The sequence below is a fragment of the Ictalurus furcatus genome, chromosome 14 (genome assembly GCF_023375685.1).
Source record: "Ictalurus furcatus strain D&B chromosome 14, Billie_1.0, whole genome shotgun sequence".
Taxonomy (NCBI): domain Eukaryota; kingdom Metazoa; phylum Chordata; class Actinopteri; order Siluriformes; family Ictaluridae; genus Ictalurus; species Ictalurus furcatus.
Window position 1 is genome coordinate 16,030,203 of NC_071268.1, and position 14,102 is coordinate 16,044,304.

The 14,102-nt window shown below is 40.2% G+C and overlaps 1 protein-coding gene across 2 annotated transcripts in view; it reads left to right on the forward strand.

Moving 5' to 3' along the window:
- The window catches only part of ldlrad3 (low density lipoprotein receptor class A domain containing 3), a 94,301-nt gene that overhangs the window by 68,918 nt on the left and 11,281 nt on the right, over nt 1-14,102 (forward strand). The gene's annotated exons all lie outside the window — the stretch shown is intronic.

Sequence of the window (14,102 nt, forward strand, 5' to 3'; positions counted from 1 at the left end):
TCATACTCACTCACTCATACTCGCTCAATCACTCTCATACTCACTCTTATACTCACTCACTCTTATACTCACTCACTTTCACAGTCACTCATACACTTTCACTCTCTCTCACTTATTCTCACTCACTTACTCACTCTCATACTCACTCACTCAATTTCATACTCACTCACTCTCATACTCACTCAATCACTCTCATACTCACTCACTCATACTCGCTCAATCACTCTCATACTCACTCACTCTTATACTCACTCACTTTCACAGTCACTCTCATACACTTTCACTCTCTCTCACTTACTCTCACTCACTCACTCTCATACTCTCATACTCACTCTCATACTCACTCTTATACTCACTCTTATACTCGCTCACTTTCACAGTCACTCTCATACACTTTCACTCTCTCTCACTTACTCTCACTCACTCACTCTCATACTCACTCACTCTCATACTCACTCTCATACTCACTCTTATACTCGCTCACTTTCACAGTCACTCTCATACACTTTCACTCTCTCTCACTTACTCTCACTCACTCACTCTCATACTCACTCACTCTCATACTCACTCTCATACTCACTCTTATACTCACTCACTTTCACAGTCACTCTCATACACTTTCACTCTCTCTCACTTACTCTCACTCACTCACTCTCATACTCACTTATTCACTCTTGCACTCACTCTCTTACTTATTCTCACTTATTCTCACTGTTGCACTTACTCTCATTCATTCTTGCACTCTCGCTCTCTCACTCATGTATTTGCACTCTGCTTGCATTTACTCGCACACTCAGTCATTACTCGGCCATTTAATTTTGTAGTCACCCGCTTGTATTCCTAGTCTAGCAGTTACTCTTATTCCCACACTCACGTGCACGCTCTTAGATGGTCCAGATACAAGATCCATGAAATAGCCAGTTTGATTCAGCCTTAGCCCTTAAAGTATGGTCCTAGTGATAAATCCTACACAGCTCTTTCTCTCAGGTGTACAGATACACATCAATACAGCTCCACACATCTTGATGACTGCTGCATTTTTTGCAAGGTCGTATTTCTTTCTGAAAGGATATGGTTTAGAATAAGAACTGTACATTGAGGCTTTTGAAAGTTGCCTTGACCAGTAGAAAGTTAAATGACCTTGTCCTTGCATTTGGTTTTCTGAACTGAAAGTTGAAATTGTTACCCTGTTATTCTCTCAGTGCAGTCCATTCTGACTTGATCATGGCTGTATTCTACTCCCCCGTAAGTGCATGCCCTCCACAGTGTTGTAAGCAGCAGGGAAGTCATTTTGCAAAGCTGAAGTCAGTAGGCACATATAAACACAAAAAGTATAGCAAATTAATATTACATACAGGGATTGCAAGCAGGGAAAACTATACTGCTACCATTTCCAATTAACTTATTTTGTACATGGCTGTAATTACCTGGCTGTAATTTGGATTGCAATTAAGCCTGTATTCCATCAGCATCACATTGAGAGCAGAAGCTCTGCCATGCCACACCAAACCCTTCAACCAGTGCACATATTTATTCAGTTAGATACAAGCTTATTTACACCCAGTTCTGCAGTAATACTGTATGGCATCATGCATATTTGCATGCAGCCACTTAGCATAAGCAGGTTTAGAGAGTGTAATGGTGCACAAAGACCTCTGGGATATTTGAGGGCTGAGTGCATTTACCCATCTGGAAAATGTTACCAATAAAAAAAAAAACCTTCTGAAAGATGACACGAGGACCGAATGTGAATGGCTTTAGAGAGGGTGGAGGAAGAGTGATTGTGTGTCAGAGAGTGTGAGACACAGAGGCACGAGTGGGAAAATGAGAGAGATGAAAAACCAGAGAATGCGGGAGAGATGAAGAGAAAGGCTGGAGAGAGAGGAACAGAAAAGAAAGGCATTGATGAAATCGAGGATTATGTAGAGTAGCAAAAGGCAGGATATTAAAGGGCTTTTCCCTAGTCAGGGGGACAGAGAAAGCGGAAAACAATGAGAGCAGAAGATGATAGGGGAAAAGTAAACAAGAAAGAACAAGGCAGTTGAAGAGCGCGCAAGGGGGTTCTCATTTTGTTGACTATGGAAAAGAGCTTGAAGCCTGAAAGTATGATAAGCTGGCGCACATGCAGTATACTCTCACACACATCCATTCACAGGAAGGCCTCCTACTGTCACACTATCTTAGAAATAAAAGACGATTTCATATCTATACACATTCTGAGACCTATCTGTCTGTGTGATTGAGAGGTCATGTGCCCATTCCTCTTCCTGCACAGATTTTTCTGCCATGGTGTTTCCCAGGAAACCTTGTAAGCTGCTCAAAATGGTAATTTTACTGTGCTCCTCTGTGGCTTTTATTTTTATCTTGAGTTTTTATTCCTCCCTCAATCCTCATCTCCTGCACTCCCTCTTTCCCCATGACCCAACTCTGATGATTTCCTACTGAGCAAAGTGCTAGCCAGCGAGAGAAAGAGAGGAGAAAGTGTTTCACGTTTCACTACTTCTGTGATCTTTGGTTCTCTTTTGCTCTCCTATACAGCGTATTAATTTGTCATCTGCAAGAGAGCCAGAGATGAGGGTGAGGACAAACAGTGTGGTTGGAGGTAATAATAGAGTGTGGGATGTTGATGATAATCATAGCCCTGGTCTTGTTCTTTTGATGCCTGCTTGCATACAACTGACTGTCATGGAGGTGGAAAATCTGATGCAAGGGCTAATTAAAGTTGCTGAATGTCAAAGATGGCATGAGCAGTGCAAGTTTATTCATGTGGAATGCATCCATGTCTGTTAAATAAGGATGAGAATATTTGAGAGTCCAGTTGCACCTCTGATTATTAATGTTGTGTCACGTTGCTGTATAACTTTAGTTTACGTTGCTGTATAACATCTTTGTATTATGATGATCAGTCACATTGCTCCGTTATGTTGCTGCATGATTATTTTTACAGTTACATTTCATTTATATAGCACTTTTCTAGGCACTGAAAGCGGTTTACATTGTATGGTGGGGATCTCCTCAACCACCACTAGTATGTAGAATCCACCTGGAGGATGCAACAGCAGCCATAGTGCGCCAGAACGCCCACCACACACCAGCTATTAGTGAAGAGGAGAGAGTGATGTAGACAATTCCGAGATGCGGATTATCAGGGGGCCATGACAGAGAAGGGCCAATGGGGGAATTTCGCCAGGACACCGGCGATTGTCCTGGGATTTTTTTAATGACCACAGAGAGTCAGGACCTCGGTTTAACGAAAGACGGTGCTGTTTTTCCAGCATAGTGTCTCGTCACAATACTCCATTAGGACCCACCCAGACCACATGGTGAGCACTCCCTTGCTGGCCTCCTTAATACCACCTCCAGCAGCAATCTTAGTTTTCCACAGGAGGTCTCCCATCCAGGTTCTGGACAGACTCAACCCTTCTTAGCTTCTGTGGGAAACCAGGCGAGAGCTGCAGGGAGATTATGGCTCTGGCAGTTATTAGTCAAGTTGCTGTATAATGATCTGTACAAAAGCTTGGCATGCATTAGATGCAGCTCAATCTTGCTTCTTTCCAGACTGTTTTAGATACACTCCCGCGCTCTCGTCCTTCCCAGTGCATCATTTATGAAGGCAACTGCACTTTGTTGGGGCTATTTTAATGTACCAGCGAGTGGTCTTGTCTCTGCTGTTCACAAAGAGGATATGTCCTCTGTGTCTCTTTCAAACAAGTACACAGTCGCTCGATTTTTTTTTAATGGCCACATCAGTTGATGTGTCTGTCAAAACTGGAGGAAAGTGTGTATAAAATGTATGTAGGCGGTTTCTAATGGGTAATGCTCACACTGGAAAGAAACAGAGAAAGAGAGAGGAAAAAAATGTGTATTTGCATAAGAGATGTACCAGGGATGTGTATCCTCATTACTAGGCTAATGGTTTTTCTGCTTTGTTCTTTACTTTTATTCTCTCTGCTGCAATTTCACAGATACTTGCATAATTGATCGAGGACAACATTCATTGGAATGTCTCTGTTCTCCTCACGGTAGTGCTGTAATAAAAGTTAATGGCCGTTACTGCTTAGGAATATAATTATCAAGTGGACATTATAGACATTATATTTAGCATTCACATTGTAAGCACATCATTATGATGGTAAAATGGTACTGTCTTAGTCATACAAGCATGGAGCATGGGCACATGGATCTAAACATTGCTTTTGAACGCTCATAGACAACTATACAGATCTGTTTAATTGTTTTATGCCCCGAGTTTCAGAGTAGCAGATCTTGTTAGGCATTCAGGTCTCAAAAGCCATGAAATTGCTTTGAAGAATGTGGGCTCTCTTTGCTTTCCTTTTTGAGTGAACGTTGGCTGTATTTCTTTTCGAGCCCACTGTGTCTTCTTAATTCTCTCGTGTTCTCTGTTTTTTTGGCAGGGGAAGGACCTAGAATGTCTGTTCATGGCCCGAGTCCTCTGCTCTGTTCCCTGAAAAAACAGAGAACAGACTCTAGTCTCTCAGCCTCTCCACTTCATAAGATGTCTATCCACCTCCCCCCTTTTATTTTCTCTCCCTCTCAGCATGCGTGGCTGAATGCTTTCAGTGCTTTTCTACAGTATGCGTCACGAGAGCCTAATTCAGTCAGTCAAGTTCTTCTTGTATTGATGGACGTAGATAAGAGATGGCAGACAACAGGACCTAAGGCTTAGCTGTAATGTATGAGCTGGATAACAGAGCTCAGTGGACATGTCTTTAACACTGGATGGATAGAGGCCTTTTTGTTTCAGCTGAATCAAGGTTAAGAGGCAACCTCATAGAGAGAAAGCGAGAGAAAGCTCTGTTTGTGCTGGTTCTTGGCAGTGCTCACAGTTCTGTCATGGCTCTGGTTTATCAGACCATGACACGACTGGTGACTATGAAATGATGTCCCACTCTCTTTCTCACCCCAAACACCCCCTGCTGAGCCATTTCATGCACACATAAAGTCTCGAATTCATTTCTTTTAGCCTGCTACTGTACGAACTGGCCGAAAGTGGCATAGCCCTTCATTATGTAGAATGTGATCTGAGGAATGAGTTTGTTGTAGTACATCAGTTCTCATGTGGTTTGAGTTACTCTGAGGAATGCTGAGCGAGTTAGTGAGAGAGATTTAGAGACATGCATATTGTGTTTCAGTGGCAGGAATGACTTTGCTATATATCACGGCTAAACACTGATCACCCATCAGCAGTAGGGATGTGCATTTAGGCAGCTCAGGTACACATATTTTTGCACTTGATGAAAGGTAATGGCAGAAGGTCTTTGGCTAACATTTCAGGTTTTAGCAGTGTTGTTCGCTTGGGTCTGGCTACAGGGGTGTAGGAGCGATTTTGAACCTCGGGGGGAGGCTGAAATGCTAAAGATTTTTTAAAAATAAAGCACTTAAATGCTTATTCCTAATGGTTGTAAGAGGGTCTTTGCAGTGACAGAAGATTGAGAATACTCAGACTGGGGAGGGGAGATTATAAAGACTCATAGCTCCAACTCGCCAACAGTGGGAGCGATCCTCACACCCCAGTCCTCGCGCCCCAGTCCTAAACATCCAACACGGTGTGACGTGAACTAGCCTGCGAACTAGTAGCCATCCATACAACTTGCAAGCTCTTCCTCCTCAGTCTTTTCTACTCCGATGACCTGCTGTTCATCCTCTGTCCTCTTCCTCTTAAAATATTGTAGGATGCTCATCTCTGTGTGAACATTTTGACTAACGTTACCATTAAATTGTTTATGGACACAATGGCACAATTTTGGTGTGCTAGCTAGCTTGTAAACTTATGAATATTTGACAGTTTCATAGACTAAATAATTATTTCCACAGCAAAATTGTCGATCAAAACCAGCAATATCATAGGTTGAAATTAGTGATGATCGAGAATCAGTTTGACCGATATTTTTCCCGATATTTAATAATTTTCCCATAATCGGATATCGGTTTTTAAATATCGGTTTTACCGATAAATGGTGACATCTTGTGAGCATTTTGAGAATTGCTCACAGGACCGCCAGGGAAGAAGATGTGCACAGGTAAAGTATACTTGCTTTGCTTTAACTAATAAACTTTATTTAACAGCCATCAATGCATAAATGAGATGTGTTACATAAATGCTTGATATGTAGTTTAAGCAGCTTGGCACTAAGAAATAGAGACGAACTCGCAGAGTCACGTAATCTGTCAAGTCATGTCAGAAAGATGTAACTTTACATGAATTAAATAAAACCGCCTTGGATGAGTGCATGCTGGAAATAAAACCACTTAATTTTCTTCTCTGTCTCTTTTAACAAGATCTACTTGTTTAAATATCCCTGAATTATATTAACATTTACTATATAACCTTTATTTCGCTAATAAACATCGAAATAATTACAGCTCTGTGGAAATGAATTATTTATTATCTCACCGAGCAACCGCAGTTTGAGAATAGTTCTGCGTAAACGCATAGATAAAAAGCGCGCTGTCAGCAGGTATTTCATAATCTAGACTGACAAAAACATTATTAATAATTCTAATAGCATACCAGTTGAGATGGACTCTGTAATTGCAACAATGTATATGCCTACTTACTCCAGCGAATAATAGTCTAGACGAATAGTCGTCTTCACTCTTTAGCCTAAACAGCACATAAACCTTTAAAAGTGTAGTTTAAAATGAATGATAACATTTATGCAAAGTTGATGGACTCCCCTGTCATTTCTTTATGTTCTCCATTTGAAAACATTAGAATGAATGAATAAATGAATGTGGTAAATGCATCATGCAGATCTGTGTGAGTAATCTGTACATTCCTTAATGAACGTAGCATTGCATTTGTCCTGCAAGCTTCATATCTGACCGCCTATATTCATAGAAATGGGTTCACCCTATAATATGGAGCAGACGTGTTTGAATCCTGAAAGAAGCTTTGCTGAGCTAGACTTATTACAGATTAACTACATTAACTGTGTAGCTACAGCGCTGTGTCCTGGCTGATCGACTGCATTTGGGTTAGTGGGGAAATTGTTTAAATTACACTTGTGTGCTGTACATTGTTCAGTTTCCTCACATTTCTGCATGTTTTTGAAGCCATAGTTAACTAGAACAGTAAAGTAGTAGTACAGCTCTGGCCTATAATAACTGGTTAGGTCTCTGATCTGAAATTATCGTATGTTATCTTTTCAGTCTCTATAGACTGCAAGTTTCCACCTAAACTGCCACTGTAAGCGTTACATTTCAAATAAAACATTACAGCTCCATTTCTGAAAGGATTTATATTTTGCTGCTTGGACTTCAATCAAAGCTAAACGTATTTGGTGAAGTTAAATGTTATTTCAGACATTTATTGTCTTGTCATGATTGATCATTGCAGTCACTCTTGAGTACTCAGGCTGTGCTTCTGTCCTCCCAGCATTGATTGTACAGGGAGCTCAAATCTGGCCAGAGCTATCATTACTTTTCTACCTGTCTCAAGTCTTCCATGTCTCAGTCCATTTCAAAACATTTCAGTCTCTCAAACAAAATTTGCCAAGGTAATGGATCACACAGCCTACTCATTCGACCTGTTTTTCCTCTCTTGTTAGTTTTGAGAAACTTGGCAGAGGTGGGACTTTATTTTTTGACTCACACAGGACTGAACTAATGTTCTTGTCTTGCCTCACTGTTCGCTGTTGTTCTGGAAGCTCTGGGCAACATCAAAGTCTCTATAACAAAGATTGTGTTTTCACTTTGTTTCTTGTTGGCCTTGATGTGAGCCTCCCTTCTCCATGTGTGCTAGTGGTTGGTGTGAACCTCAGGGGAGATTTGTTTCTTGTTCACTAGGCTTGGTCAATACGATGCACCCTACGCAGTAGTTCTAGAATTTAAAAATATACAGTATAGGCATGTTTTTCTGTATTCTGTATTTCCAGTATTCTGGGCTCATGTAGTTGTGTGTACGTGCATGAGTCCAGTCAGTACTGTAGATTTGTAAATGTAAAGTGTTCTTTCACAAGGAAAAAAGGATTAATGAAAAATCTAATGTAACACCACACGTTTAGTCAATCAGCTCCAATATGTCTGATGTTTGGTTCCTTTATTTTTGGACTGAAGCTGTGATGTAAAACAGAGAAGAAGAACAATTAGTATATAACAAGTCTTGTTGTGTAAAAAAGTGCCAGTTCCTAAAGGAGAACTTCACTATAAATTATTACTATGTGATCATCAATAACATCCAATATATGTTTTGTAATTAAATTCTGAATAGACTTTTTTGGTTTAAACTTCTTTCTTCATCCCCTAAATTACCCACAATCCCTGCTGGTAGTGGTGCCAGTGGGGTTTAGCACTAGCTTCATCTCTACTTAAAGAGAGTGCTGCAGCAGCGCTTTAGTGCTTTAGTCTGTCCAAACGCTCTCATCTCCTCATCTGTACACTCTGCTCAAACAGATCCGCTTCCAAAGCTTTTGATCATGCTTGTCATCTTGTACATCATGAACATGCTGAGCCAAGTCTCCAATGCTTCTATGTTGGATTTCTCAATAATAAGACATTGCTGGAAAATCACAGGAAAATGGTGAGTAAGAAAAGAACCTCTTGGTCTTTTGTTTGTAGGCACTAACCTAACCATTGTCCCTTATTTTTCAGATTGTTTAATTTTTGTATTTCTCTTATTAAACACACATTGTAACTGTGCAAGCAATATCCCCCTGTTATATAAGTGTGGTGCACAACCACTAACTGCTGACAGGACTAACACAAATACAACAGCAACCAAACAGTTTGCACCAGAATCACTGATTACATCACAAATATTTCAGTAGAAATGCATTTAATCTGCTTCAGAATGAGGTATTCCTTTAAACAGACTACACTGGTATAGGACACTGTATGACTAACTATACTGTATAAAATATACCAAACCTTACCACCATGTAACATTATGGGCAGCCATTTTAATCCAGTGGAATCACTTCTTTTCCTCAGCATAATTTAGTTCTAAACAGTGCACTCTATGCAGTAGTTCTGAGTAGGGGTGTAACGATACATTGTGACAGGATGCATCGCATTGTAAATATTTGATGTGGGAATGTGTGATTCACATAGTGGAAATCAGCTTTCTATTAATTGTGCATCTAATGCGGTTGTGCTGTTTGAACACCAGAGATCTTAATCTGCTCAACCTTTAAACAAATATACAGCAAGCACACTGGACTTGATCACTCCAGATCGCAATGACCAACACACATTATAAGGTGTAACGTGGTTGTTTATCAGTTAACAGTTTTAAACAGTTTTAAAAAGCTCTTCAGTATCTTCCAAACACCACCAGCCCCGCGCTGCTGCAATCTACAGCGCACTATTCCCGGTGACAGTGACGCCTCAGACACCGCTCCAGAGCTCATGATTCAAATGAGACTTTCAATTCATTTTTGGGAGAAGTTATCAATTTATTTGTTTATTTTATGTTTAAAGATTATGGTGAACCTATAGTACATTTTGTTTACAGTATAAACGTCCGTTCGTAGCATTTTTAAATTGTATTTAGTTTTATACAGAGAAAAATGTACATCGTTTTACATTGTTTACGATTCAGAAATTAAAATGAGCCTTTTCAGTCCAAATTTTGCTTCATTCTAATTTTGTTCAAAATATTCTGAGAACCTAATTGAATCATGAATCATGAATCAAATCAACTTTTGACCAGTGAGTATCATTACACCCCTGGTTCTGAGTATTTAAAAAATGACTTTGCCCAAGTGTATGTATTTGTGTGTTTCTGTTAAAGTCCACAGTGTTACAGCGTTACACTCTGCCTCACCAATTGTAAACTAGAGCTGTAGTGAAAAGCTGCAATTTCTTTTTATGCTATTTTATAAAAACTAGTTCGTTAAAAATAATTTGGCTCAGCTTAATAGTGTGGTTTGACACAGGGACAGAAAGAGTATGACATAGATTAATGGGAAAGGTTTTGGGTGAAATAGTTCTGCTGCCTCAGTGCAGTAACAAGCATATGTTATCAGCTACATTTGGGGTAACTGGAAAATGGTGCCCATTTTCTGCTCTTTGTCTAATGAGAAATTACAAGTATCTTCCTAATGTGCTCTTTACACAGTGTGTGGTTAAGAGGAAGTAGGTGACAGAAGAGCTTGTGTGGTGCTGGAGAGGCTAAAAGATCGTCATTAACACACGTCTCCTCCTCTTCTGTCATTATCACTCCAGCCCATCTAGGAAGGCAGTCTTTAAGATGCCGGCGATTAAGGCAGACTGTCTTTTTTGTGTGCCAGTGAGGATAATGATCTTATTTAAGTTTGTGTGTGAAAGGCTGAAATCCAGTCATTAGTTCAGCAGGCCATTTTTGTCTCCTTTTGTGACGAAGTAGGGAATCGGAGAGAAGAGTCGGTAAAGGGGAAATCTGTAGAACAGCAGGTTTTAAACTGAAATGCATTATTCATGCTTGAGATGCAGGTTGTGGTCCAGCAGAAGTGGCACTGCATTATGCTGGAGAAAATATTAAAAACACCATTTTGACAAGCGATGATAGGAGAATCTTGCATTTTTGAAGTAAAGACTGCACTGTAGACTACCAATCAATTTTTGTCCAACGTAAAGCATGCCTCTATGTGAGTCTGCTTGAAAGTTTACTTTTAAACTTTAAGCCTTGCTGATTGGCTGAGCTCCTGCTGATGGCTCAGTGAAAAATAGCTGCACCCTCCCCGAGCAATCATTGTTCTTTAGCAGGAGGCTTTTATGAGAGTGTGGACCTTTCGCCACCAGGGTGCCCACATATTCAATCACCATGGCGACAGGATCCTTGCAAGGGCTTTGTAGTCAAAGCAACCTAACGGCTCCAGCACAACCTTTGACCCTTTCCCTTTTCTCTTCTTTGTTCTTAGGAAAATGCTCTAGCTTTCAGACAAAGCAATACTCTCTTACTACCACACTGTAAGACGCATGTCAGTAGCTTTCATTCTGTTTTTCAGATATACGAGATTAAGGTGAACAAGACAGGCATGTGTAAATCATGAACAATGCCGTATGAAGAAGTTTTGAGCTTGGACAAATCAATACAGCACCAAGTCAGTGCATTCCCTGAGCTCTGCAACAGATGTTCTACTGAAAATGAAATTAATTTGAACTCCGAATCGAGAATGCACTTACAGTTGAGTTGTAAATAAAGACTCATTTAAAGGAACACTCCTGCATTTTTTCCTCTGTGATTTAATCTCTATTCAGCATATCTGTAGCTCAAATACTACTACCATGGACAAGAGTTTCTACAGGATAGTCAGTGAATTCTATCAGTCAACTTTTAAAATGAAATAAAGTGAATATATCATATACATTCAAAACTAAACGGTACACTCTAACAGTAAAAAAGGTGTTAGGATGAGACAGACAGGACAGAAAGTCTTACCAAAACAAACATGTAGTTTTCTGTAATTATTCTGGTTACTTATGCTTTCCTCAAGGTTTTGTTATATCCATACACCATCATATTCGCACTGCATTGGAAACCCCTAACCATAAATTTGTCCATCTTAGTAAGTAGTGCCATTTCCAAAAGTGTGAATTATGCAGATTTAGAGCTTGATGATCAAATAATTCATGAAATCATTCCACAAAAATATACATTTCACATAAACATTTTTTGACAGAATTCAGCAACTGCCCTTAAATGTCCAGTATAAGTGCGTTTTGTGTAGCAAGATTTCCATTATTTTCTCACTAAAGGGAAACGTCAAATGTTTCCAGTCTGCAGTAATAAGACACCACTGCTCGATTGATATTCGGAAAAAAACATGAGTATTCCTTTAACTGATGAATAAGGTCCCCGTGAAATGGCTTGAGAGTCGTGTTTTTATTCTGTATGTGAAGTTGACTGGATTTACACAACAGCCAATAGGGCCTGAGATAGGCCACACCCCCACCGTATCTAAACAAATTTTTGGTAGCTTAGTGAACTAGATAAACACAGATAACAGCAGAGAGTTTAACAAGGGGCTTCATTTAACTGTGGAGATTTCTCACCGCCTTGACTAATGTCTGTTAACTTAACGAGAACGATATCCTAGACCGCGAGATGCTGTGTGGTTTTTTGGAGCTATGCCATACATGGAGTTGAGGTCGAGTGTCAGCTGATGGTAATGGAGAGCTGCAGGAATCAGAATGGTACACTAAAGCTGAATGTATGCTTCACTTTTTACACGTACGCTAGGAATGCTAGGTGCGCCTCCCGATTTTTCTAACCGTGCGTACTTTGTACGTGCAGTTCACACGTGCGTATTTAATTATTTTGCACTATTTAGTTCTTCCACAAGGTGGCAACCGGTGACCCAGGGCCATTGATAAGGTGCTGCTATACAGAAAGACCCACCCCCAGAGTTGGGACATATAAATACTGGAGAGCATTTAATTGGATGAACTCAAGACTGTATATATGTTCTATTATATACTATTGTATTGGAACACAATGTCTATGACTTGCAAATGACTACCTTGAAGATCTGCATATTGCATATGCCTGTGGGAGTGTGAGTAAGAGTAAGAGTGAGTAAAAGAGATTGTGGAACTCACTAGAGTGGACGATTTATTATATAATGGAGAAATGGAGGTGAGATGGAGCATGAAAGGCTTGGCGTTGAGCATGGCACTGAGACAGTGTTCACGGCCCAGTCATATTGATGAGCTCCATCCATCTCTGAGGGGGCTGAGGGGGCATGCACCAGTGTGGGTGTATGTTCACATCTCTACTGTTTAAAGGACTCCTATATGCTCTCTGTGCTGAGAAACATGACGACGTGTAGCATTTTTGCTGGATAAGTGAGAAATGAATTCTATTCTCAAGTGCTGTGGAGTGTGTGTGTGTGGGTGGTATGTGGTTGGAAGGGTGTTACAGTTAGTATGAAGGTCCTTTAGGCAGATTGCAGACCCTTTCTTTTAGCACAGATAAAAGCACACCCACCCTGTTGGTGTTCTGAGAGATGGCCCATGTTGGATAGGGTCTCTCTTTTCTCTACCTCACTCTATTTGTTTTTGTTGTTTTTGTTGTGTTGTTTTTGGAGAGTTTCACTAAAGTGCTCCGTGATGCATGTGTTGGCACATGTGGAAATATGCTGCCCCCTGTTGCTGGAGTGCCATCAGCATCACAGTACCATGTGCTTCATTTAAACTATGATTTTCACTAACAGTTACCCTTCCTACATTGTTGAATGCAGTATTTATTCTCAAAGGTTGTGTATTTTCAGAATGCATAGCATATTTTCATCTAGTCATTTATTTCTCAATCATGTTGCATGAGTAAGTGCAATGAACAGTTGAGTCCTTCCTTCTAAAAGCATTTTATATCCCATTTCAATATCTGTTCATGTGTGTGGATATGTGTGATGTTGCACTTATTCTGAAGGGGCTCTTGTGCTCTGTATTTGTGTCAAGGGGAGCGTTTAATCCAATGCAGAGTGCTCATTAGCATTTCTATAGGCAGGTGTCCAGTGGGATACAGAGCGTTCTTTAAAACCACCATGTCTAAGCAGGCAGCTGCCATGTTTCTGCACTGTAGGACAAAGAGATAGATTTTAAACAAGAGTCCTTTCAACAGCCACCATGTCACAGTGTTTTTGGTGCTGTTAACTAAACTTTGTGTATTATAGATGCACCAATCAGATTAGATTTCACTAATACTACAGAAATATTTGCTGTGAATGCGTGTGATATTAACTGACAAGAGGTTAATTAGCTTAGTTTGCCGTATTATTTCCCCAATACTCAGTAATCGATACTGGAAAAAGTGGTACTGTGTAAATGCCAGCACTGTCAGCATGGTGTGTGAATTCTGGTTCTGACAAGTCCTTAGCTAAATCATTTGAGTTCATGATTGGTCTCAACTATAGATGTGCATGGGACTGTTTTTTTTTAAAAAAAAAAATTTATTTCGCTCACACAGTGAAACTAAGCAGCCCAAACATGTGAAAGCATGACAGTGCCCCTGTGTGCAAAGTGAGATCCATGAAGACATGGTGTGCCAAGGTTGGAGTGGAAGAATTTGAGTGGCCTACACAGAGCCCTGACCTGAACCCCACTGAACACCTTTAATATGAACCGAAACACTGACTGCATCCCAGGCCTCCTCACCTGAC